At 40.8% G+C, this 25,444-nt stretch overlaps 1 protein-coding gene across 1 annotated transcript in view; it reads right to left on the bottom strand.

Moving 5' to 3' along the window:
- Positions 1-25,444, bottom strand: part of Stag2 (stromal antigen 2) — a 133,670-nt gene that overhangs the window by 107,720 nt on the left and 506 nt on the right.

Below are 25,444 nucleotides of genomic sequence, written 5' to 3'. Positions count from 1 at the left end.
TCTGGGGTTTTTCCCATTCATGCTGGTTCTCTTAAGTTTTATTTATAAAATATTTTAATTCAGCTCATTCCCTAACTGGCTGCCCACTAACTGCAATTTAGCATCAGTGGACTAAACAAAAGAATGGGTAGATTATCACAAGTTTCCTAACAGACTACTGTCTATAAAGGGATGTGAACTGAGAAAACCACTAATAAGGTGAACAGTTATTACAAAATGATATGCGACCCCAATTTAAAATAATTAGATACACATGTTTAATATTAAAACACATCAACTCTAGTCATTAACCAGAAAACTACTATATACTCATAATTAAGAGGCCCTCAGGTTAGATTGCAGTGTTGGTTACATTCAAAATATTCTGCTGAAAACCAGGAAATGCTCATTCTAGCTAGTAAAGAAATATAAGCAACCTTAGGGTACACTAACCAACAATGTTTACAAATAACAAACCCAGGGGCTAGAGAAATAGCTAAACTGTTAACGAGTGTGCACTGCTCTTGCAGTGAACCTATGTTTGGTTCCCAGCACCAACATCAGTGGGCTCACAACTCTCTATAACTAGAGCTCCACAGAGACCCTATGCCTCTAGCCTCTGTAATTAACTGCTTTCATGTGCACAAACCCATGCAGAAACCCACACACAAAGACACATAGTTTAAAATAATAAAAATAGGGCTGGAGAGATGGCTCAGCAATAAAGAATATAAACGACTCTTGAAGAGGACCCAAATTTGGTTCCCAGCACCCACATCAGATGGATCACACTGCATTCATATTAAAATACCCAGATGCACACACGTATAAGCAATTCAAATAAAATCTTTAATAATTTTCATAATAAATGTTTTTAAATGAGCATCCCTGTTTTGTTTTACGCAGGGGAAAACCATATATCCAAAGCAGGAATAACGTGCTTACAAGCAAGGTAAGATGGGTGAAAACCTATTAAAGAGCTCAATTTGAGTTATCAAGAGCTTTAAAAATATTCAAGCTTAGCCAGGCAGTAGTGGTGCATGCTTTTAATCTCAGCACTCGGGAGGCAAAAACAGGTGGCTTTCTGTGAGTTTGAGGCCAACCTGATCTACAAGAGCTAGTTCCAAAGCTACAGAGAAACCCTGTCTCGAAAAACCAAAAAAAAAAAAAAAAATCAAGGTTGCTTATGCTTGGTGACGTACTCCTTTAATCCCAGTACTTGGGAGGCAAAAACAAATGGATTAGTCAGCCTAAGCAAACACAGGTTAGTTGTAGAAGCAATGCTATCTCAAACAGATGACAGATAAACACAATAGGTAGCCCTGTGATATGGCATAAACAAAAGTGTGTGCCTCACATGTACCTTCAAAAGTAAACTTTAAACCTGGATGAAGGGTACATATCCCTGTAATACCAGCAGTCTGAGAAACTGAAGCAGGACGATTCCAAGGTCAAGGTTACACAGGAAGTTCAAGATAAGACTAGACAACTCAGTGAAACAATGTCTCCAACAGAAGAAAAAAAAGACTAGGGAATACAGTTCAGTAGTAGGGCACCTGCCTACCATGTTCAATCCTCAGAAATGAAAATTTTGAAAATGGAAACTCTGTATGCATTAAAAGTTTAAATATAGAAGGAAGAAAGGCAGAAGGTATTTCCAAATTTCCAAATTGGAGGCAATTATTGGAATACTGAAAAGCATTTGAACATACACATGACAATACTCATTTTTCCTTCTAACACTTAGTTATCACTACTTAATTAGCATCTTTCGACCTACTACAAAATACATTCTTCAAGAGGAGGAACCAGGCCCTTGTCCATTGCCAAATCCTCTGGGCTTACTGTAGTGTTTCTCACATACTACCTAATCAACTATTTGTTGAACAATTAACATTTCTTGGAATTAACACAACGAAATAAAAGCAGGAGTGGGGAGGACTGAAAATAAAGTTCATTTAGTAGATTGGTTAGCCAAGCATACTCTAAACTCAGTAACACACACACACAGGAAGGGCTATGAAAATAGGAGTAGCATTCAATTATGGAGTAGCACTCAATTATGGAGTAGGATTCAACCCTAAAACAATGAAATTTGTACGCATGCTACACCACAAAAGAACTTAAGACATTGTGACATAGTCACATAGCTGACAAATACTGAATGACTTCAGTAATAAGAAGTGCCTAACATAGTTAAATGCAAAAACAAAGGGGAACAGCCGCTAAGAGAATGAGTAGGAAGTTAACTATTGCTTAATAAATACAGTGATACAGTATTCAGGTTTAAGTTTAAGATTTATTTTAAGTGTTTGACCTGCATGTATATGCACCATGTACATGTCTGGTGCTCAAGGGGGTGAGAAAGGGGCAAAAGATCCCCTGCAACTAGAGGTACAGATGTTTGTGCATCACCATGTGAATACTGGAAACCAAACTTGGGTCCTCTGCAAGAGCAACAAGTGAACTCAAGTGCTGTGCCATCTCTTCAGCTCTGGATTGATCTTTGTGACAGTCTGGCTGATCTCAAAGTCATTATATTCCTGGCTCAGCACTTCTAACCTCAAGTTCTAGAACTATAGGCATACACTGTCACTCCTTGCCAGATACTTTTATGATGGGATACTGATATAGTCTGGACATAGACAGTGGTAACGTTTATGTAGAAATGCAAATGTACTTCATAACACTGAATTGTACATTTAAAGTGGCTGAAATAAGCCAGTAAGATGGCTCAGTGGGTAAAGGGTGTGTGCACATACATATACATATGTACAAACACACACAAAGAGTAAAGAGGTGTAATAGCTTGTGGTGATTCTAGGCAAGTATTCTACCACTAAGCTATATCCCTAGCAATTTTATATATATTAACAAAATTATTAAAATTGGAGTAAAGAATTATGAATGACTTTTCAGACTGACAATAGTTTCTTCAGAAAAATAAGCTTTTTCAGGCTGGAGAGATGGCTCAGAGGTTAAGAGCACTGATTGCTCTTCCAGAGGTCCTGAGTTCAATTCCCAGCAACCACATGGTGGCCCACAGCCATCTGTAATGAGATCTGGAACCCTCTTCTGGCAAGCATACAGACAGACAGAACACTGTATACATAATAAATAAATAAACAAACAAACAAAATGTTTAAGAATAAAAGAAAAATAATATTTAATATTTATGTTTAATTATGCACATAAGTTTATGTAGGGTAAGTGCATGTGAGTGCAGCACTCTCTGAGTCCAGAAGAGGATGAGTGATTCCTTGGAGCTGGAGTTACACATAGTTGTGAGCCATTCTTCCTGATATGGGTGCTGGAAACTTAATTAAGATGTTCTTTAAGAGCAGCAAGCGCTCTTAACCTATGAGCCATCTCTCTAGGCCACAGAAAAATAAAATTTCCTAAGACACTCATCACTAGCTTTATTTCAACCTTAAGAAGCTTTCATCAAAAACTTTCAAGTGTTTTTCTCAAAAAACTAAAGTGGTTCCCTATACACTTATTTCACATGGATTTACAAAGGGAAAAAAACTGTCTTTCATTTTCAAAACAGACTCCAAAAAGTTCAATCATATTTGTGAGAGAGCTAATCTGAAGATATCAAATTACATTGCATTATCCTAATACCACTCGTGTATTTTTAAGTACAATCAATTCTTGGACCATACACACTAATAGAAATGTTTCACACAAGGTAATTCCAACAATATTCGACTTGACATTTAGAATGTATTAAATCAGATACAGCCTCCCTTTCTATCTCTGACCATGTTTCAATGTAATTCTTCACAGTAACCTGGGATTCAGTCTGGGAGAACCCAACTCCCATTAGATGCCACAAGGAAAACAATCTCCATAAGGGTAACTGTTAATTATATCAACGTAAAAAGTAATTTTAACTTGACATAATTTGAAGAAAAGTCTATACTGTATACATTTTAAAAGCATCTCCCAGATGGAAGAACATGCCATCTGTAGTCCATTCAAATCTGAGATGCTTATGGATTGTATGTTACATTAATCCTAGACTTTCTCACTTTCTCCTGCTTGGTTATAAAGTTTATACCCCTGGCACTCTGTTAAGTTCTCTCCTCAACTAAACAATGTACTCTATACATAGCAAAACCCCCAATATGTATCTCCTCCTCTTATCTATATTGAAATTCTGCCACAAGCTATCAGTTTAAGATTGACATATTTACATTTTCTCTCCAAAATATAAACACTAAGATCTCAGAGTGCAACACAGTATTACTAACTTGTACAAACTATAAAAATTTTAACAAAAACTGTTTTGAGCCAGGCAGTTGTGGTGCACACCTTTAATCCCAGCACTGAGGAGGCAAAAACAGATTTCTGTTGAGTTTGAGGCCAGCCTGGTCTACAGAGTGAACTCCAGGACAGGCTCGAAAGCTATAAATAAACCCTGTCTAGAAAAAAACACACACACACAAAAAAAAAAACTGTTTTGAGAAGCACAAACACAAAAAAAGGTATATCAACAGAAACATGCAGATCTCTATAGGTTCAAGAGGCCATGCTGGTTACATAGTGAGACACCTGACTTTAAAGACACCAGGCATTGTTGGCACATCTTTAATCCGTGCACTTGGGAGGCAGAGGCAGATGGGTCTCTTGAGTTTGGGGTCTACAAAGTGAATTCCAGGACAGGCAGGGCTACATAGAGAAATCTTGTCTCGAAGGCCCCTCCACCCCCAAAATCCTCTAAAGACATCAGCACACTGTGCTATCAAATATACACATTTTTAATATACACATTTTTAACTTCAGCATATTATATTTCTATAATGTACACGCATATTCAAATTATCTAGGAATCTGTCTATATGTTATTTTCTACTAAAATATCCTATTTAAAGCCAACCCCACTTGTTACAAATTAAGCTCAATTCTAGGCACATCACAAATACACTATAAATGATTATACAAAGAATCTTTAGACAGAATGACAGAATGAATTAAAGTTATGATGGTATAGAGAAGCAGCTTTAAGGCAAACCTGGACAAAGAGTAAAAGGCTCCACAGAGCCTAGGAACTGAGCTGATGCCAAATCCTCCTCCTGGAACTCAAGGCAATTCATGAGACTAGGAAAAGTTAACTAGTAAGAGTTAACTGTCTTCCCACCTCTAGCTCAAGAGGATCAAGTATCTCACTCAAGCCTACTAAAGATTCAGTTAATTTACTTCAAGATCAGCTTGAAAATAGTCTGTGTGTTTCAGGAAACTATATGAAGCATTCAATCAACAAATACTAAAGACTTACTTTGTCCAAAGCCCAGTTCTAAGTGTTAAGAGTTAAGGCAACAAACATGACTGACAAATAACTTTGTTCTCATAGAGTTTGCATTAATGTGAGAAAACAGATAACCCATGTAAATGTATGTTTGATGTTGACAAGAGCTACAAAAAGGAGAAAATGGAGGGCTAGGAGCAAGGGACATTATTCATTTTTATGCTATGACTAAAGGGCTCTTCTGAGTTCAGAAAAGGGCACTGGCTACCCTGAAACTGGAGTTTATGGATAGTTGTGAGCCACCACCAGGATACTGGGAACTGAATTCAGGTCTTCTGTATGACAGGCAAGTGCTCCTACCACTGAGCCATCTCTCCAGTCCCATTACTTAACTGCTTTAGCTCTGTTTTCTTACCGTATAACAAAATAGCATCTGATACAAGGAATATACTGGATAAATGAGATTAATATTCATAATCTCAGGGCTTATGCCAAAAAATCCCTCAGCATATTATCTGACACAAAGGTCAAGGATTCCTTTTGTTTGTTTTGTTTTTTTGAAACAAGGTTTCTCTGTAGCTTTGGAGCCTGTCCTGGAACTAGCTCTTATAGACCAGGCTGGCCTCGGACTCACAGAGATCCATTCGTTACCTCTACCTCCCGAGTGCTGGGATTAAAAGCATGTGCCACCACCGCCTGGCCAGATCAAGGATTCTTACCTCACTGCTATAATAACCTCCAAGGCAAGTTAAATAAATCCCATGTGCATATGAAGAACAAGACAATTCCTTTAAGGATGTCAAAACACTCTTCATAGTTAACATAGGATTTAAAATATACTGCCAGGAAAAGTATTCACATGAATATCCACTTATCAGCAGTACCTGAGTTCATCACTAGTAAATATGAAATAGTAGCAGTACCTACATCAGTTGGAAAGATTAACTGTCCCATACTTTCAGTGTCTAACATAACTACTGTTAAAGGCATAAAAATATAATAGAGGAAGCACCATTAAAATACTTGAAAACTTTAGAAAATGTAAAAAATTCTGGAGGTGGAAAGGAACAGCAAAGAGAGGCTGGGGTTAGGGGCAGGGCTGAGAGTGCTTGTCCAGGATTCTCAAAGCCCTGGGTTCTTCCCCATCCTGAGCCAGGGGTAGAAGAAGCCAATGAGGAAAAAAAAGATAGGCAAAGGGAAGATGAAAAAAACAAAAACAAAACCTCGTACCTTCGTGTTATCTGATTTAGACAAATTTATCTAAACAGATTATTTCCAGAATTATTTTCCTTGAAGGAGCCAGTCTGAGTTAGGACCTGAAGTACTAGAGAAAGCAATAGCAGAAGGGGATAAAAAGAAGCGAGTGTGATGACAAACATATGAAGATGTCATGATGAAACCTACAATTTTGTATGTATGTTAGTCAAAAAATACTGTCCTTTAGTGGGAAAGCCACACTTGCATGGCAACAATTCTTTCGTTTCAGCTTATGTTATAAAAACGTTACTTAAAATTAGTTCAACTATTATTTTACTAAGGACTAAAACATGAACTTTACCATCTCTTCTATTCACTCTTATTTACATGCCAGTCATCTTCATGAAAAATATAATACATGTACAACTTTAGACAAAGAGCAATTTATCCTCACCAAGTCTCAGGAGAAAATAAGCCTTTCTCCTTCCTAAGCCTCCTAAATTGTCTAACTAGTCAGAGGTATTTAACCCTCCTCTATTTAGGGTCCTTGTCTCCTTTTATATCTTTCCCCAAAGAAGGCATCACCGTGAAATCTATAAATCATCCCACTGGGAGGCAGTGTATCACCATGGGAAGATATGTTCTGAAATTCGGCTGAATGGATTCAAAAGTAAGCACTTCTTAGCTGAGTGATCTTAGGCAAATCATGTTAACCATTCTGAATTTGAGTAAGTGAAAAGCCATCAACTACTTCACAGGCTATTATAAGAAGCCAACGTCCAATGTTAGGGAACCTACTACATAGTCCCATGTACTAAGATAATGCTGTGAATGATACCTTGTCAGATAAAAATTATCATTGCAAAGCCAGCTTAGAGGAAACTGATAATTGACTAAATCCTTTATAATATACATCTATTGGATACGAAAACAAGAACTGAGAACTACATTTGTAGAAGATCTAAAATTTTAATTCAATTACCATTTGAGAACCTGAATAACATACCCTATATGTTGAAACAAGTATTTGAAATGAGATTTTAAAAACATAACTCAAAAACTGACCAAGGCAATAATCTAGTTGTAAGAAATAAACTTGGATATTCACCAACATTGAACGTTTATACATGCCATATTTACCATTACACAATTACCTCATTAGATTTGCATTCTTTCTATAGCACTCTGTTAACTGCCTCAGTCTCATTTCCTATTAAAGGAACTTTAAAATCCCACCATATCGAACTCATTTCTCTGCAATTTTCAAGAACATTTAGAACATCCAAATCTTAAGAGTCAACTAAATATTTTTCAATGAATGTAAGTACTTTATGCATTGATAGTCTAAACTCAAGAAAGTACATATTCTCCAGGAGGAAAAAAAATCCATGTCACTGAAAAGTTTGCTTTTCAGAAATATAACAGCATATTTCTACTTCTCCATGAGCCATAGCTACACCAGCACTTTCTCAATTCTCCTGCCCGAGGTAAAGGAATGTCTTCTGGCCTGAATGAGTGGTGGAAGCAGGAAGGAACATATCCCAGTGGAAAAATATTAGAGCTTTGCTAATGTTTCCCATGTTTTCTCTCCTGTAACATAGAATGGAAATTCTCAAATGTCCCTATCTCTAATACTATTTCTTTAAGACATGAAATAATGTTTAAATAAGGAATATTAAATGTCTTCTTTTAGCCAAAGTCTAACTGCCATAAAGTTTGAAAATCAGCTACAAAGCAGAAGACACACTGCTAAGTCTCTGCTTTAAAAAATGAGGGGGTTTAAAAGATATCTAAGAAAGCGGGATATCATACATCCCTATTCGAAAATGAAAAGATCTAAAGGGCTAAAAAGATTGTTCAACTCTTAGCATTTGCTGCTCTTCCAGAGGACACAGGTTTGATTCCCAGCAACCACATGGTGACTCACAACATGATGTAACTTCAGTTAAATGGAAACTGATATCCTCTTCTGGCCTCGAGGCACCAGGCACCAAGTGATACATGTTCAAACATGCAAGCAATATATATACAATCCTAGGAGATTATCAAATACATGTATGTATAATACATTGAAAGCAAATCTACTATTATATACTCTACTAAAGAATTTCAAAGTTAACGTTATAAGAAACCAAAGTGAAAAATGAAAATACAAAATGAATACTTGGGTAGTGGTGGCACACACCTTTAATCCCAGCACTCAGGAGGCAGAGACAGGTGGAATCTCTATGAGTTTGAAGCCAGCCTGGTCTATACAGAGCTAGTTCCAGGGCAGCCAGAGCTTTTACACAGAGAAACCCAGTCTAAAAAAACAAAACCACAAGAAAAAGAAGACTGAGGACTTTTCTCGGTAGTAAAGTACTTGCCTCAAATGTGTTAGGCAGTAGGTTCAATCCCGAAAAATGATTCAAAACCATTTTTAAAACCATTACTAGTCTATCTTTAAAAGCCAGGTGTGGGGGACATACCTGTAATCCTAGCACTCGGAAGGGAGACACAGGAGAACCAGGAAACAGCTACACCGCAATTTCAATGCCAGCCTGAGTTACTAAGACCATGTTTCAAAAACAGAACAAGGGGCTGGATAGATGGCTCAGCAGTTAAGAATATTAACTGCTTTCAGAGGACCCAAGTTCAATTCCCAGCCCATATGGTAGCTCACAACCATCTGTAACTACAGTTCGAGAAGATCCAATGTTCTCTGGTCTCCATGGGCACCAGTCACGTACATAATGCACAGACATACACGTAGGTAAAACACTCATATATATTTATTTTATGTATATGAATGTTTTGCCTTCATACATAAATATGCACCATGTACCTGGTGCCCACAGAGGTGAGAAGAAGGTCACTTGGAACTGGAGTTGAAGTTGGTTATGAGCCACCATGTTGGTGCTGGGAACAGAAACCTGCAAGACAGACAAGTGTTCTTCTTGAGCATAGAACCTTTTCTCCAGCCCCAATAAGTAGAATTCATTTTTTACAAAAACAGGCCAGGCAGTGGCAGCACACACTTTAAATCCTAGCACTCAGGAGACAGAGGCAGGAGGATCTGTGAGTTTTAGGCCAGCATGGTCTACACAGCAAGTTATGAGATATCCAGGGCCACACACACACACACACACACACACACACACACACAAATACTATCTCAAAAAACCAAAAAAAATAAAATAAAATAACAATAATAGTTTTTACAAAAAAATGAAGTAAGACTGGAGCAGGAATGGGGATATAGCTTAATGGCAGAACATTTAAATTTAAAGGTCTAGTACCTTTGAAGCCCCATGTTCAATTCCCAGAACTGGGGAGAAAAGGGGAGAAAAAGAAACCACATGCATGTGTTAAATTTCCATTTTAAAATCACACAGTAAGAACCTGACATAAAGTCAAGTAGGGTGGCACATGTCCTTAATCCTGGCACTCAGAAGGCTGAGGCAAGCAGCGCTCTCTGTGAGAGTTCCATGCAAGCCTAGTCTACATAGTAATGTCCTATCTTTAAAAAAAAAAAACAACTGTGAAGTGGTGTCTCATACCTTTAATTCCAGCATTCATGAGGCAGAAAGAGAAAGATCTTTGAGTTCGAGGCCAGCCTGGTCTACAGAGTGAGCTCTGGGGCAAACAGGGCTGAAAAAAAAATAGTAGTGCTGTTGTCAAAACTAGCCTCAAACTTCTAGGCTCCTAAAATCCTTTTGATTCAGTCTCCCAAGTACAGGCCCAAGTCACTGCACCCCACAAACAAAATTTTCATTGCTTATTGCTTTTACACAGAAACATAAAACCAATTGAAAGACCTCAAATTTTTGAATGGTAAATGCTATAAGGAACAACCATGGCATCTATTAACCACCAAAGATAAGCATTCCAAGGTAAATTAGCATCCTCTTGTTACTTCTAAAAATTTTCATAGCAAGATGCATATTTTAAAAATAACTGTCACTCTTTCAAATTAAGGATACTCTGTCAAAACTATATTGATGACAGGGAGAAAGTATAGCTCAGTGGCAAAATGGTGGTCTAACATAGACAAGTCCCTGAGTCCTATCTCAGGCACTACAATACAAGAGAAAAGCAAAAAATGGCAACACATTCTAATATTGGCACTTGGAGGACTGAGACAGGAGGATCACAAAAATTGAGGACAAAGGGGGTTACATAACCATATACTCTACAGGACAATTTTTTTTAAAGAACTTTGGCCATGCATGATGGCACACACCTTCAATCCCAGCACTAAGGAGACAGAAATGAATCTCTGAGCTCTACGTAGTTCTAAGCTAGCCAAAGATAAACAGTGAAACCTTATCTCAAATAAATAACATTTTATACATTTTTATTGTGACAAAGTCCAACTAATAATATTTTTAAGGGATTAGGATAAATCTCTACCGATTTAATAGCAAATCTTTGAGAAATGATGAAATGCACACATAATATCTTATGTTGTGTGCAGGAGACCCTGGCTTCAATTTCCAACATCAAAAAAAAAGCACATCATGTCCCAGTACTAGTGAAACTGTACTATACATACACTGAGGCTTATGTTTGCTTTGTTGTTTTTGTTTTTGTTAGACGGGGTTTCTCTGTATAACAGCCCTGGCTGTTCTAGAACTCAATCTATAGGCCACGCTGGCCTCAAACTCAAGAGAGAGATCTGCCTGCTTCTTCCTCCTAAGTTCTTGTATTAAAGGTAGTGCACCATTGCCCCGCCACCTGGCTACACACAAGGTTTAAAAGCTAAAATACATTTTTACTGAATTATTTTAGATACCTTAAATATTTATCTTTAACTGGAGCGTTCCTGTGATCCCAGCACTAGGAAGGCAGAGGCAGGGGGACCTCAGTGAGTTCTAAGCTAGTTCAAGGACAGACAAGAAATCCTGTCTCAAAGAAATCCTGTCTCAAAAACAAATAAACAAAAAACCTTTGCCCCCAGGTCACAATGCCGTCAACAAATTCCTTGTCTGATCAGAAATGTCATGGTTCTTCCTGTTGTTTTCTTGTACAATTTCAACAAACTAAGCAAATTAGTATACAGAATAGTAACTCAATCTTATTGGTAAGATAGTGACTGCAACAAAAGCTACAAAAATGAACAAGTTTATTTACCAATGAAATATTAAACATTCAACTGCGTAAACAAAATTGAAACCTCTTAAGATCCGACCTTGAGGGAAAGAGGTAGCACAAACCTTTAATCCCTGCACTTGAGGGGCAGAGGCAGGCAGATCTCTGAGTTGAGGTTAACCTGGTGTATAGAGTGTTCCAAGACAGGCAGGACTATGCAAAGAAACCCTGTCTCAAAAGATAGACAAACAAACAGAAAAGAGGAAAAATTAGATCAGATCTCATATGGTGGCTCATGCTATTAACCCCAGAACTTGGTAGGCAGAGACAGGTGGATGGATCCCTGCATACGAGGCCAGCCTGGTCCACATACTGAGTTTCAGGACAGGCAGGGCTATGTAGAGAGACCTTGTCTCACCAAAAAAAAAAAGACCAAAATAAATTTTAAAGCAGAAATATCAAATATTTACCACCCACACTCAGCAAAAATATTCCTTGGCCGCAACTATACCCAAATCATTTCTCTACATTTGAATTCATATTCAGTTATTTGGCAGGAAGATACCACATACACGAACAGTCCAGAAATATAAAATCAATGCAAAAACTATCACAAAAGTAAGGAGTGGTAGGGTTGAGGAGTGGGGCTAGAGGACTGGGTGTTAGAAATGCTAACGGCAGCAGCTCTACCAGGCATCCCATCCCAAAGAGAACTATTTTATTTCTGAAGTGATACATGCTTCTCTGTAGGTCCTAACTCTCAAATTGTTACAGGATCAGGTTAACTTCAGGCAAGTCTCTAAACTAGAGCATTTTCTTTAGTTTTAATACCATTTCTCCCTAGTCCCAAACATTACCATTCTCTTATCTTCTCAGAAGGACTCTATGAAATATAGCATCAATAGTTAACACAAAATGATAAAGGAAATATGAATAATGCATAAAGAAATTAAACTCAGATGCTGCTATGTTGGTGTTTGACTTGTTTCACTTCGGTAAAATTCAAGAAAGTTGCTTTTTAACATTAAGTAAGACATATATAATCACCCTAATCTAACAACTTCAAAACAGTATGCCAGAATTCTCCTGGGTTTTAAAAAACAATGCTATCTTGCTTTAACTACTACTACCCCTGTACCAACAAAAACTTACCCCAAAGAATAAAAATTAGCAGACTCTCTGAGTTTAGCAAGTTACAGTAATTTAAATCACTTTCATAGCCACATAAATCTCTAAAGGGATTTGGAATCCCTTCTTACCAATAAGTAACTGGGCAAGTTACTAGGCCTTCATGTTTCCTCTTCTGTAAAAGGGTCATCATATACCCCAGTTTCTCTGGGACAGTCCTAGTTAATGCTCTTATCTCAGCAAGCTGTCTGAGTACTGACCTCTCTTACTCTCAAAAGTTCCCTAGTTTGGCAGGGTGTGGTAACTCGCACCTATAATTCCAGCATTCAGGAAGGTAAAGAGGGAAAAGCACAATGTTCAAGGACAGCCTGGATTAAACAGTAAATTCTACGCTAGTGGAGACTACATAAGATATCTTGTACTATAGGGTAGGCATGGTAACAGAAACCTTTAATCCCAACACTTGGGAGGCAGACACAGGCAGATCTCAGAGTTACAGGCCTCAGGCTACATAGTGAGGTCCAGAACTGCCAGGGCTACCTAGGCTCAAAAAAAAAAGAGGGAGGTGGGGAGAGGGAGGGAGGAACACAGAGAAACAAAGAAAGGAAGGCAAGAAAGAAACATGTAGTTGTAATACCTCATTGGTTAATGAAATTATCATTACACATGAAGTATTTGTAATAGTACCTGACATAAGAAGAGTTCAGTTACTGTTAGTTACTATCAATGTTTTTTTTAGAAAAGATTTTTTAATTATGTAATGAAAATGCTCCTACAATATTCCTTCTTACAAATTAAACTATGCATTTAACTTTCCACATTCAACTTTTTTGTTTGTTTTTTTTGAAACAGGGTTTCTCTGTGTAACTGCCCCAGTTGTCCTGGAACTTGCTCTGTTCATCAGGCTGGCCTTGAACTCATAGAGATTCACCTGCCTCTGCCCCCCAAATTCTGGGATTAAAGGTGTGCGCCACCACCGCCTGGCCCACATTCAATTTTTTAAAACAACTCAGCAGCACTAACTGCTTGAAATCAAATACTAAACAATTTACCAAAGAAATGGCATTATCATCAACTGTACTCTTATTTTATCACACGTTAAGTTTTTAGGAGGCTATATCTCAATTCTTAGCAAGCAAATAATATGAAAATAAATCTGCTTTCAGTCCAATCAAGCCTCAATATATTAGTAACATTTGTAACCACGGTTCTTCAGGTTAACTACAGAATTCAGAAAACTGAGGAACATTTCTGGCACCTTTTTTCAAGACAAACAGGAGAAACAAATAATTGCATATAATGGGCACCTTGGGCTATAATTCGGTCATGGAACATTAGTTGTTGGTATTAATGGAATACAAAGATTAAAATATGAATGAAAATACTCAATATTGCAAGAGTCTAGGTCAAAGAGGACTGTTTATCACCTCAAAAAAATATTTCCTGAAGATGAAGTATGTAATGAAAAGGAATGATCAACAGATGTGCATAAATTGACTCATGATCATGAAAAGCATGTGCTGACACACACACAGAAAGTACATGCTATCTATATATATATTTAATCTTACCTCATCTCCACTAAAGCCAGAGTCTATATTTCTCTAAGTAAGAAAAACTCTCAAGCTTATGAAAAGATTAGATTATCCTCATTTTTAAATTGTATTTATTCATGTTTATTTACTGCATGTGTCTGAGTGTTTTGCCTATATGGATGCATGTTCACCCACCACATGCATGTCCACTGCCCTCAGAGGTCAGAAGCCGATGTCAGAATCCCCAGTTAAAAATGGTTGTGAGGCACCATGTGGATGCTGGGAACCAAACCCAGGTCCTTGGTGAAAGCAATGGGTGCTCTGAGCCATTTCTCCAGTCCCCTAACCTAAATTTTTAATTAAAACCTAACCTCTAAACAAGCTGAGTGACTCAGAAACTATCTTTAGACACACACAGTATAAATAACAAAGAATTTTTTTAAATGTGTAACTATTTTATGCATCATAGAAAATAGAAACCTTTGCTCACACCAAGACTTTAACATTCCATGAAATTTGGTGATCATATTCAAGCAATATTAAAACTCAGATTTCAATTACTTTGATTATTAGCTTAAAATAAAATATGTAACTTCTTTAATCTTTTTATTTAAACCTTTACCAACAGGTATGGTGCAGTACATGGGAGTCAGAGGCAGGTAGGTCTCTGTGAGTTCAAAGCCAACCTGGACTACCCATAAATTCCAGGAAAACCAGAACTACATAGTGAAACCCTGTCTCAAAAAAAACTTTTTACCTTTACCTACTTGGGGGGAAGGAGCACATAGGGCTTCACATGGTGCATGCATACAAATTCAGAGGACAACTTGCAAAAGCCAAGTCTCTCCTTCCACCACAAGGACTGCAGAGACAGAAAACAGGTCAGCAGCCTTGGGAGCAAGTTCTCCTTACCCACCCAGACCTCAATGGCCACCCCATCGTAGAACTTTTGCCTTGTAGCAACTCATCTGACCCTGAACAAAGATCTCTGATTGTCTTATATCATATATGGTAAAGTCTTGGTCTTATAAATAAAACTAAAGCAATGAGGATTGCAGACCTAAACTCAGTAAGAGAAACACCTGAGTTCTAAACATCAAAAAAAAGAATGAAGGATTTGAGGTCAGGCTAATCAGGGTGTGATTTGGGGAAAGTCACTTACTATTACCTAGAACCTCAACTTCCTCATCTGTAAGATATTCTTTAAAACACTCATTTCAAAGTTTATGAGAGAGTTCATATTAAAACATGGTTTCTGACACTCAAAGAGAACCCAAGGGGCTAAAGAGATGGCTCAGTGGTTAAGTGCACTGACTGCTCTTGTACAGGACCCAGGTTCAATTCCCAGCACCCACATGGTACCTTACAACCTTCTGTAACTTCAGTTCCAAGGGATCCCACAACTTATACTTGCCTCCTTAGGCACCATGTGCTGTTCTTAATTCCTGTTTGTCCTATGGGGCAAAGACGATTACGCAGGGAAAAGACACAGACACGCGGCGGTACCACGTGGTAGGTACACTTTTAATGGGAAGGGAAAACACACTAGGAAAAGTGAAGGGAAGGGACCAAGGGAAGGGTTAAGAAGGGGAGGGAAGGGGCGAACTCGTGGCTTGTCCTTGCTTTTAACAGAGGATGCAAAGGCTTCTGGGAAATGTGTCCCGCGCTTGCCGTCCAGAGGGATGTTGGGAGTTGTAGTGTTGCAAGGGAACAACATTTCACCCTTTTGGTTTGATTAAAAAAAAAATTGGGGGACCTTAAAGGGTAGGGAATGGGGGCGTAGTCCAGTCTCTCATGGCTGCTTCCTGCTGACTTTGGGCGTTGAGGGGTCCAGGGAATGTCCGATTATCTTGGCAATGTCCCACTGGCGTTTGCGGTCGCTGGTGCAGTTGGTCACTGATGTCCATGTCCAGGGTTGCTGGCTGGTGTAGTCGGTCACTGATGTTTGAAGTCCTGGCTGTCGTCTGAGGCGGCTGATTGAAGAAATCTGTGTGGCTTTTCCTGAGTAGCTGGGTCATCATTAAGATGCTGGAAGGCAAAAGTTGCATTAGTAAAAGAAAAAATTAAAAGAGGGGGGGGGATTTTTGGAGAGCTGGGGTGAAGAGGGGGGGGGGAGAGGGTCTTAGGATGTCCGGGGTTAAGAAATGATAAAAAAAATTAAGTGATACTTATTCCTTTGTGATACTTATTCCTTTGTGTTTGATCCGTTGGGCTGGCATCCCGGAGCTTAAGGAAACTGTCTTAAAGGAAATAGATTCTAACCATACATCTCTTAACATTTTAGGGAGCCGCTGCTGCAGTCAGCGGCTGACCTGTTACGTAAGAGCTTTGTAGAGGAGAATCTGCTTACCACTTGTCTTCGCATTTGTTGGGGGTACCTGTAACGACAGCTAGACGGTTATTTATGAATTTAAAGAAGGGAGGGTGTGTTAACACAGTGACGGATCGGGACCATTGTTGTCCTTAGACTGTAATAGGGGGGCTGAATCCGGCGTCCTTTGGAACTTAAGAGTACAGGGTCCGGTTTGAGTCACCGTGTATGAAGGATTATCTTGAGGCAGTCTAGGTGGAGTTCTTGTGACATCTTATCAGGATCTGTCCAGGTGAAGGCAAAGATGTTCTGAGACTGAGGGCTCGGCTGGCCTGGCGGGTGCGGTGATCACGTGGCAATGATTTCTGGCCTTGTCATTCCTTGAGTGGTAGATCTTGAAGGCCATCTCCAGGATCTGTGCCTGTGGAGTTAAGGGACCCTTCTCCAAACGTCTGAGTTTCGCCTTGATGTCTGAGTAGGACTGGTTGACAAAGTGGGACATCAGGAGCTGTCTGCCCTCGTTGGATTCTGGGTCCATGTTTGTGAACTGTAGCATAGCTTTGGTGAGACGGTCAAGAAATGCGGAAGGATTCTCGTTTGTATCCTGAAATATTTCTGCAAGTTTAGAATAATTGACTGGTTTGAGAGCCGCCTTTCTTAATCCCACCAGAAGGCAGGTTAAGAATCGGTCTCTGGACAGAATGCCCCCGGGGGAGTTGTAATCCCAGTGGGGTTCCTGTTCGGGCACTGCCTCTGCACCAGGTGGGTGAGAAGGCTGAGTCTGGTGTACTTCGTCAGCACAGAGTCTCGCCTGCTCCCAGACCCGTCGGCGTTCCTCAGGAAGCAAGTTGTTAAAGAGAATCATATAAATATCATGATAAGTTAGGCTGTAAGATTGGGTTAAATATTGAAACTCCTTTGTGAAATTAGTGGGGTTAGCCGTATATGACCCTAGTAGTTTAGAAATATGTGAAAGTTCCGATAAGGCGAAGGGGACGTGTACCCGAAGTGGGCCCTCGACCCCAGCTACCTCTCGTAAGGGCAGAACGGTAGCTGGTTTGGGTTGATCAGGGTCTGCTGCTGCGGCAGCGGCTCGCGAGCGCGTAAGGGGAGGGGTGAAATTAGGCGCAAGGCGGCGGGTGGGGTTAGCGCCTGAGGGGGTCTTGGAAGACCGAGGCAGAGGGGTGGGGTGGGGAGGTGAGACGGAAGAATCCGAAGTCGATTCGGCCCGCCTACTGTGCCTCCTGTGCTGGGAAGAAATTGTTAATTGTCTTCGCAGTCGAGTCCTGCTGCGAGAGAAGTTAGGTAAAGCTGGATCGGAAAGGCTGGGATATATGAGACGGGGGGAATGAGATTTTTTGGGGGATTCGGAGGAACAGGAAGGCGACCCAGAAGGATGTTTACGCGGAACTCCTGGAGACCTAGGAATGGAGCGTTTAGAGGCGTGGGGAGAAGGTGTAGGCGACTCCTTTTTGTACCTAAAAGAAACTTTTGAAGGAGGGGGGATAGAGGAGGTGGCCCCCGATTGGGCAGGGCGGGAAGGAGTGGTGTCACGAGGTCGGGGAGGCGGGGGGTCGTCATCGGGGTCCATGGTCGGAGCGGAGGGTTCCTGGAGGGAGGGTAGAGCCAAAAACATGTGAGCCGGTGAACAGTTTGACGAGGTAGATGGGTCAGTTTTTAGAGCCATATAAAAGAAGGCCATCACGTACATTAATTCCTTCCATTTAGCTGACCGGTGACAAAAATTTGCCAGCTCCCGCAGAGTGTCAGGGTCAAATGATCCCTGAGAAGGCCAGCGAATAGAGCCCTGTAAATTGTATTTAGGCCAAGTCTTGGAACAAAGCCGTGTTAACTTGGAAAGTTTTATGGAGGGAATGAGGGCGTGGGGTTCGAGAGCTTCCAGAAGCTGCCCGAGCGGGGAAGATGGGGGGACCGGTTTAGAATTTTTTGAGCCCATGGCCGAAGTGCAGTCCAGCCGCAAAAGGTACCAACAGAGTACCGCGAACACGGCAAGCCAAAAACGCAGGCGTCCGTGCGAATTTGGTGCGTGTTAACACTTAACTGCCCCGAGCCCAGCAACCGTACGGGAGAGAAAGTCCCGGCTGGGAGGAGGCGATTAAGCTCTTTAGGGCACAGGGCCCGGAGGTGCCACAAAAAGTGGCCCGAAAGTGGACAGGAAAAAGTTAGAAAAAAAAGGAAGAAAGAAGGAGAAAAAAGCCCGGAGCACCGAACTCCGGGTGCGCGGACTGAGCGTTTCGGCCGAGGGCAAAAAAAAACTCGGGGAAATGGGTTAGCAACCTAGCCTTAGCCCGAGGTGTGCAAAGAAAGCCGGCCGGACAGTCTTTGAACGCCCCAGGGGGAAGGAAGCCAACTCAGGGTAACTCACGGATCAGGATGAAGCTGTTGAAATGGCCGTGGAAACAGGTGGTGGTGAGCGAAGGCTGTCGGTTCTTTGGACCTTGTCGGCGAAACCCAGAGGCAAAGCCTCGGGCACCGGACAGAGAGGTCTCCGAGTCGATGCGGTGGCACCAAAATGTTGTTCTTAATTCCTGTTTGTCCTATGGGGCAAAGACGATTACGCAGGGAAAAGACACAGACACCCGGCGGTACCACGTGGTAGGTACACTTTTAATGGGAAGGGAAAACACACTAGGAAAAGTGAAGGGAAGGGACCAAGGGAAGGGTTAAGAAGGGGAGGGAAGGGGCGAACTCGTGGCTTGTCCTTGCTTTTAACAGAGGATGCAAAGGCTTCTGGGAAATGTGTCCCGCGCTTGCCGTCCAGAGGGATGTTGGGAGTTGTAGTGTTGCAAGGGAACAACACCATGTACATGTAGTAGACATACTTACATGCAGGTAAAACACCTAGGCACTTAAAATACTAATAATAATCCAAAAGAAACCCAAGATACATTGAAATTATTTTTTAGATTAGTTCAGGTTTCAAAAATTACAAATCACACTCTAGTGCAAAGTTATTCTTGCAAAAATATAGAGCTTAACTTTCCAGCCTTACACATTCAATGAAAATTTACTTGAGGCTGGCTCATTTCTAAAAGGAATTTTAGGGGCTGGAGAGATGGCTCAGCAGTTAAGAGCACTCCCTGCTCTTCCAGAGAACCTGAGTTCAATTCCCAGCAACCATATGGTGGCTCACAATCATCTGTAATGAGATCTGACGCCCTCTTCTGGCGTGTGGGCATATATGCAGGCAGAATGTTTTATACATAATAAATAAACAAACAAACAAATAAATAAATCTTAAAAAAAGAATAAATCTAAGTTCTATTTTAAAAATAAAAAAATGAAAGGAATTTTATTTTGGAATTTTACAAGAAGTTATTGAGAGCTAATAGAAATCTCTTTACCCTGTCAAGGCTAATAATGTACTTTTCAATTAAAAAAATACAAGCATGACAGCAAATGTCCATTATCCCTGCAGTAGAAAGGCTCAAGTAGGAGGATCACAAATTTGAGAGAGACTTGGGATACAGAAGGAGATTCTGTCTGAAAATAAACAAACAAGCAAAGAGACCATTGTATCCACCTTCTCTAGAGAAAACAAAACAGTTTGATTAACCTCTTAACCAACTTTCACTTCTTTCAAGATAGAATCTCAGAAAAGTAGCCCCAGGCTGCTCTGACTATTAGACGTATCCCAAACTGACCTCAAATTTACAGTAATCCCTCTACCTCAGCCTCCCAAGTACTCTAACTACAGGCGTGAGCCACTATGCCTAGCAACACTCATTTCCTAACATCTACTAATCAGTATCAATGAAGTACAGTAAACATGTATTAAAAACCCTAATTCAGGGGAAACTTTTCTGGTAACAGATTAGCAAAGAAGCTAAAATGTTCCGTTTATTTGTTTTAATATACACAAAACCTAGTCCAAAAAGCCACATTACTTACACAGAAAAATGTATTTAGTTAAACTAAATGCAAAAAATGCACTTCAGTAGACTGAGAAAGCAAACCAACAATTCTATTTCTTCGTATCTTTGCCAGCAGAACATGCAAAATCTACCACCTGTGACAGACAGATACATAAAGAATTACTATACAGGCGCAGTATGGAACTACAAACGAAAACCCTGAGCATAAATAAATAGTAAATGTGAAAACTAGAAAGGAAAATGCAAAGTACTTTTAAACAGTGTGTCATTTTATAGTTCCTTTTAATTCTCCAACAATCACATTTCAATATACACTAATAGTTAACGAGAGCTACACTAACAGTGCACTACTAATTGGAAGTATACCTTTTCTTTCCTATTTATTATACCAAGTCCAAAATAGTGCCCCTCTAAATAACAAATTGGCCCTTTTAATATAAACCTTAGGTTCAAAAATTATCTTTCAACATCAAAAACTGAAGGGTTGCATCTATCATAAAGAACTGGAAGCAAAATAAAAATGCTACCACTGTTTACAGCATTCCTACAGTGCTGTGCTGATTATGATAAGCATGCAGAGTATTAAACATTACTGAAGTAATCGGGGCATATTTTCACCTCTAAAATATGTATTTCTCTTGTCTCCCCAAAGAAAGAGATTTGAGCCTGATACTCGGCCAAGCCCCCAATTTTACTTCATAAAATGATAAATGTCAAATTTAATTTCATTAAAATTGTTTTCATATTTGGAGTTTAAGAATTCAGAATCAATTTCAAGGCTGCCAAAACTCAATTTGTTGATTTGGTAGTTTAGCTACAGCTTCACCACAAGAAATCAAATCTGATGCAACATCTTCACCATCTACTTAAGGATATTTGCATAGGAATAAAAATTTGAAGCCAGGAATCTGCCTTAATATCCTTGTAAATAATGATAACAGTTCAGAAAGGTTTGTTTCCAGACTGGGAGAAAAATTTTCTATAATAATTGGGGAATACGTTTTACCAAACACAAAAATAAAATATTCATCGCTTTGGAGTCCCTTCAGAACTTTAACAGCTATTCAAAAATGCATCTAACAGGAACAAAATAAGCTTGACATAGAATAATACCAAATTGCAGAAACCAAGGCAATTACCTTGGACTTGGGAGCAAATATACTATTTAAAGGAGACCAGGGTCTTAGTTTTAATTGCACTTTTATTGCTGATTGCAATATTGAAAATGTTTTTAAAAGAAATCAAGGTAATAGCTTTCGTATCAACTTTGAAGTAATTAGAAGAGCAGATTGTTGGAGAAGGTACATCATTTTATATGTAAACATACAATTTCCTATTGGTTTAAAGAGAAGAACCCTCTCTACCCTGCCTGTCAGTATCAGATACCTTATAATACTACAGTTACGTCACAGTGGGAAGGAATGGCTAATAAGTACATCTCTTTTCCAATCCACTTCTCTACCTAGTCATTAAACACCAAACACTGAAGCTGTATTCAGCCATGTCAATCTTCCTACTGGGAATGCTCCCTATGGCACCCCAATCCCTTCCACTGTTGCTGACTCCAACTGCCAAAGCCCCTCCTATTAATAGTAAATCCCTCTCATACTGACTCACTGCAACTCCAACTTAATGAAACAGACCCAAGAAGAATTTTTTAAATCAACAAATGGAATTTCCTATTTTCAAGAAAAAAAGCAAATCAAAAGGAAAGTAAAAGCAGAGCACACTGAGACTAAGCTACCTTTCAAGTCTATCTAACTTGTGGGGATTTACCTTGTTTTCCCTATACTGCTTGTGTAAATATTTTTGAAAGTTGGTATGCTAGGCATTACATAATTACCCACACACAAGCCTAAGCTTCGTGTAAATAACTTAGGTATGTAAATATAAAGTCAGCACATCAAAATGTAAAAACTTGGAAATTTTTCTTCAAAAATCTACGTCAACTACAGAAATTTTCAAGCACATACAAAAGTAGACTAAGTAACCAATGAGCCCTTCTGACCTCAGCTAGCTACAATAATCAGCTCCCAGCCACTTCTCTTTTCATCTGTCCTCCTACTCTTATCTTTAAAGAAAATGAGGAGACAAGTATGTACGTCCTCAGTAAGGACACAGAGAATAACCCCAAGGCAACAAAACTATCGAAGTAACATGTTAAAGAGTCAAACATCTTACAATGTTACTGTAAAAGAACCCGGCACAATTAATAGCTAGTTAAATTTAAGAATTCAGTTAAAAACATAGAAATGATTATCTCTACGAATTTTAATCAAGCCCATAAGACCCAATAAGTACATTTTAAATTATATTTTTAAAGGATAAATAGAAAAGACGTGAAAATGAACTTAAACATTTGCAATTAGCTGGAATCTACGCAGCACTTAATCTCAAAACCGAAAAAAAAAACCCAGACTATTTAACATAATGTGTCATGAAATTACAATTCAACCACTTGAAAAACCGCTCAACACTTATGCATTAACTGGTCCTTCTGATCCCTAATTATAGATTGATATCAACGTAAAAAGAAAACCAGGCATTTTGACGCAAGTGGTTTAAAATGTTCAAAATTAACCCCACCTTTCATTGAGAAATATATGAAAGCAAGACGAAACTACCTGAATTGAACGTCGTTTAGCGGAAATGCATCCACCTTCCAGGGCCATCCAAAAAAAAAAAAACATATAAGTTCACATATACCCTTAAACGCAACGCACTGGGCTCCAGACAGAATTAGGAGACCTCCTCCTGCTTTTGCTCCTAACCAATACGCAGAGAGAGAAGGTTGGCAGGAAAGTGCTGCGAGGACCAGTAACAAACACCAGCAAGCTCCCGAGCAGGCCCTGCTAGAGCCAGGAATGACGCACTTAGGTAACCCGACTCTTTCTCCCCTCCACCCCCCGCCCCCAGCAGCGGTGCTGACACCGCCAACAGCCCGGAGTAGAAAAAAAAGACAACAGAAAAAAAAAGGCAAAGCTTGGACAGCACCAGGTTTCATTAAGAAACCTCGATTATTCCTCTTTCGACACTAAACACCAGGACTAAACAGGAAAAGAAGCTTCGTGCTTAAGCAAGTCCCATCATGGTGGTTTAAGTCACTAAATTAAGCTGATAATGAGTCCAATCCACAGAGACATATATACAGGGTGTGGCTGCTGTGAAATACGGCGGTCCGTGGGAGAAAGGGGGTACGGAATTTACACTCCAGTGTGAAGGGATGAGGGGGCTTTACCGGGGTCGAAGAGGCAGCCCGCGCATTTTAAGGAACCATTGCAAACCAACAGAAGCGTCTCCTTTACTTACACCTAACCCCACAGATCAAAAGTTTCAGATAGACATAGCACAGAAGCTGGAAATAATCATTTAATCAAAAAACAAGACCCTCAATTTAAAAACTACATCTAGAAGAAAGGAGGAGGGAGAGGAAGGGGGGGTAGGCAAGAGCATAAAAAACATCCTAGGCCACGGAGGAGAAAGTCTCCCAGACCGGATGAAACTACTAATGCAATATTAAAAATTCAAGTCGAGCACCAAAGCACGAAAAATCACACGATAACCCATTACCGTTGAGGATTAAAAATAAAATGACATATAACACCGAGGAGGAGCAAAAACTAAATGTCGAAAGTACAGCGATATATATATATATTTAAAAAAAAAACCTAAAGGCAAAACAAGACATTCTCGCGGCGGGAGGGAAAGGGGAAAAAAGGCCGAAATCAACAATACGTTTACGATTCTAGGCCAGAAGAAAATGGGAACGGGGCTCAAAGTTTTGCGGAACTACTTGATGCTGTTTCCCACACCTTCTCTCTCCGATGGCCCATCCGGCCCTTTTCCTCCTAAAATTGTAGTCCACAGATCTCCGGATCTGTGAGAGAAGAAAAGAGAAAGTCGCCCTCGAGCAAGAATAAAAGTGTGGAGGGAAAACAGAGGCTGCCTACCTGGGGCAAGGATCAGCTCAGTTCGTGCCTTGAGAAAGACAGCGAGGGTGGGGGTGGGAACGAAAAAGCAGCACTAAAACTAAAACAAAAGTGGCGCCAAAACCCCCCAACAAACAGCCTTCCACTCCCGCCCTTCCCCCCCCTCTGCCCATGCCAGGCAGGCAGGGCCCCCTTCGGGGCAAGGTCTACGCGCAGGGGACCGACGCGGCCGGACCCCAGCCTATTTCGAAAATTGGTGCCCTAAGAAAACTGACCGAAGTCGGGGCCTCGGAAAGGATGGAGAGATCGATGCCAACCGCTTTGCCCAAGCAGTTCCCCCACCACGCGCTGGAGATGATGGGGCGGGGGAGAGAAGCCGAGGGGCCCGTCACGTGAATGTTGTTCCCTCTCTAGGAAGGGAGGAAGAGAGAGAGGGAGGGAGGGAGGGAGGGAGGGAGGGGAGGGGAGAGGAGGGAAGGAAGGAGGGGAAGGGAGGGGGAGGAGGGAGGAGGGAGGGGGGGACGAGGGAGGGGTGTGAGCAGAGTAGATTTTCCCTCGCCTCCCTCGGTCCGAGGCCCAAATAGACACAGGCTAGCCTGCTCTCCCTCCTCCCCCCCCCCCCCCCCCCCCCGTTCCCAGCACCACCATTTTGCTCGCTTCCTTCCCCGCACCACCACAATGCGCTCCCCCCCCCCCCCCCGACACACACAGACACACACACACACACAGACAACACACACACCCGGCCGCGGCCTCCCCGGTTTCGCCTTCCCGCCGCCCCCCCTACGGATGGCACCCCCACTCCACCTCCAGTTTTGGGGCTCTCTTCCCCCAGGCTGCTTAGGAGGAAGCCCCCGGAGGAGAGGAAGCCACCTCGAACGCTACACGGAGGCGCGGAGCCTCCATCTTGCGCTGCTGCGCGTTCTCCATTTTGGGCCACCCATTGGGGAGGGGGGTCCTCGGCGGAGGCCCCGAGGGAGAGTTGGGGCGAGGGAGGCAGGAGAAAAGCTTCAGCGAGGGTAGTGGAAAAGAAGCGTCCTGCGCTAAAAAGCGGCTCTGGGAGGAGGTAGGCAGGAAGGGGGTGGGGGAAGCTGGGGGGGGGGGAGCCTGGAAGTTCCTTGCAAGTGTTGGGGTAGCGACTTGGGGGC

Source organism: Microtus oregoni, unplaced genomic scaffold (assembly GCF_018167655.1).
Source record: "Microtus oregoni isolate MIOR12 unplaced genomic scaffold, Mior012 000061F_ref0000440, whole genome shotgun sequence".
Taxonomy (NCBI): Eukaryota; Metazoa; Chordata; class Mammalia; order Rodentia; family Cricetidae; genus Microtus; species Microtus oregoni.
This window is presented reverse-complemented; position numbering and strand designations above follow the sequence as displayed.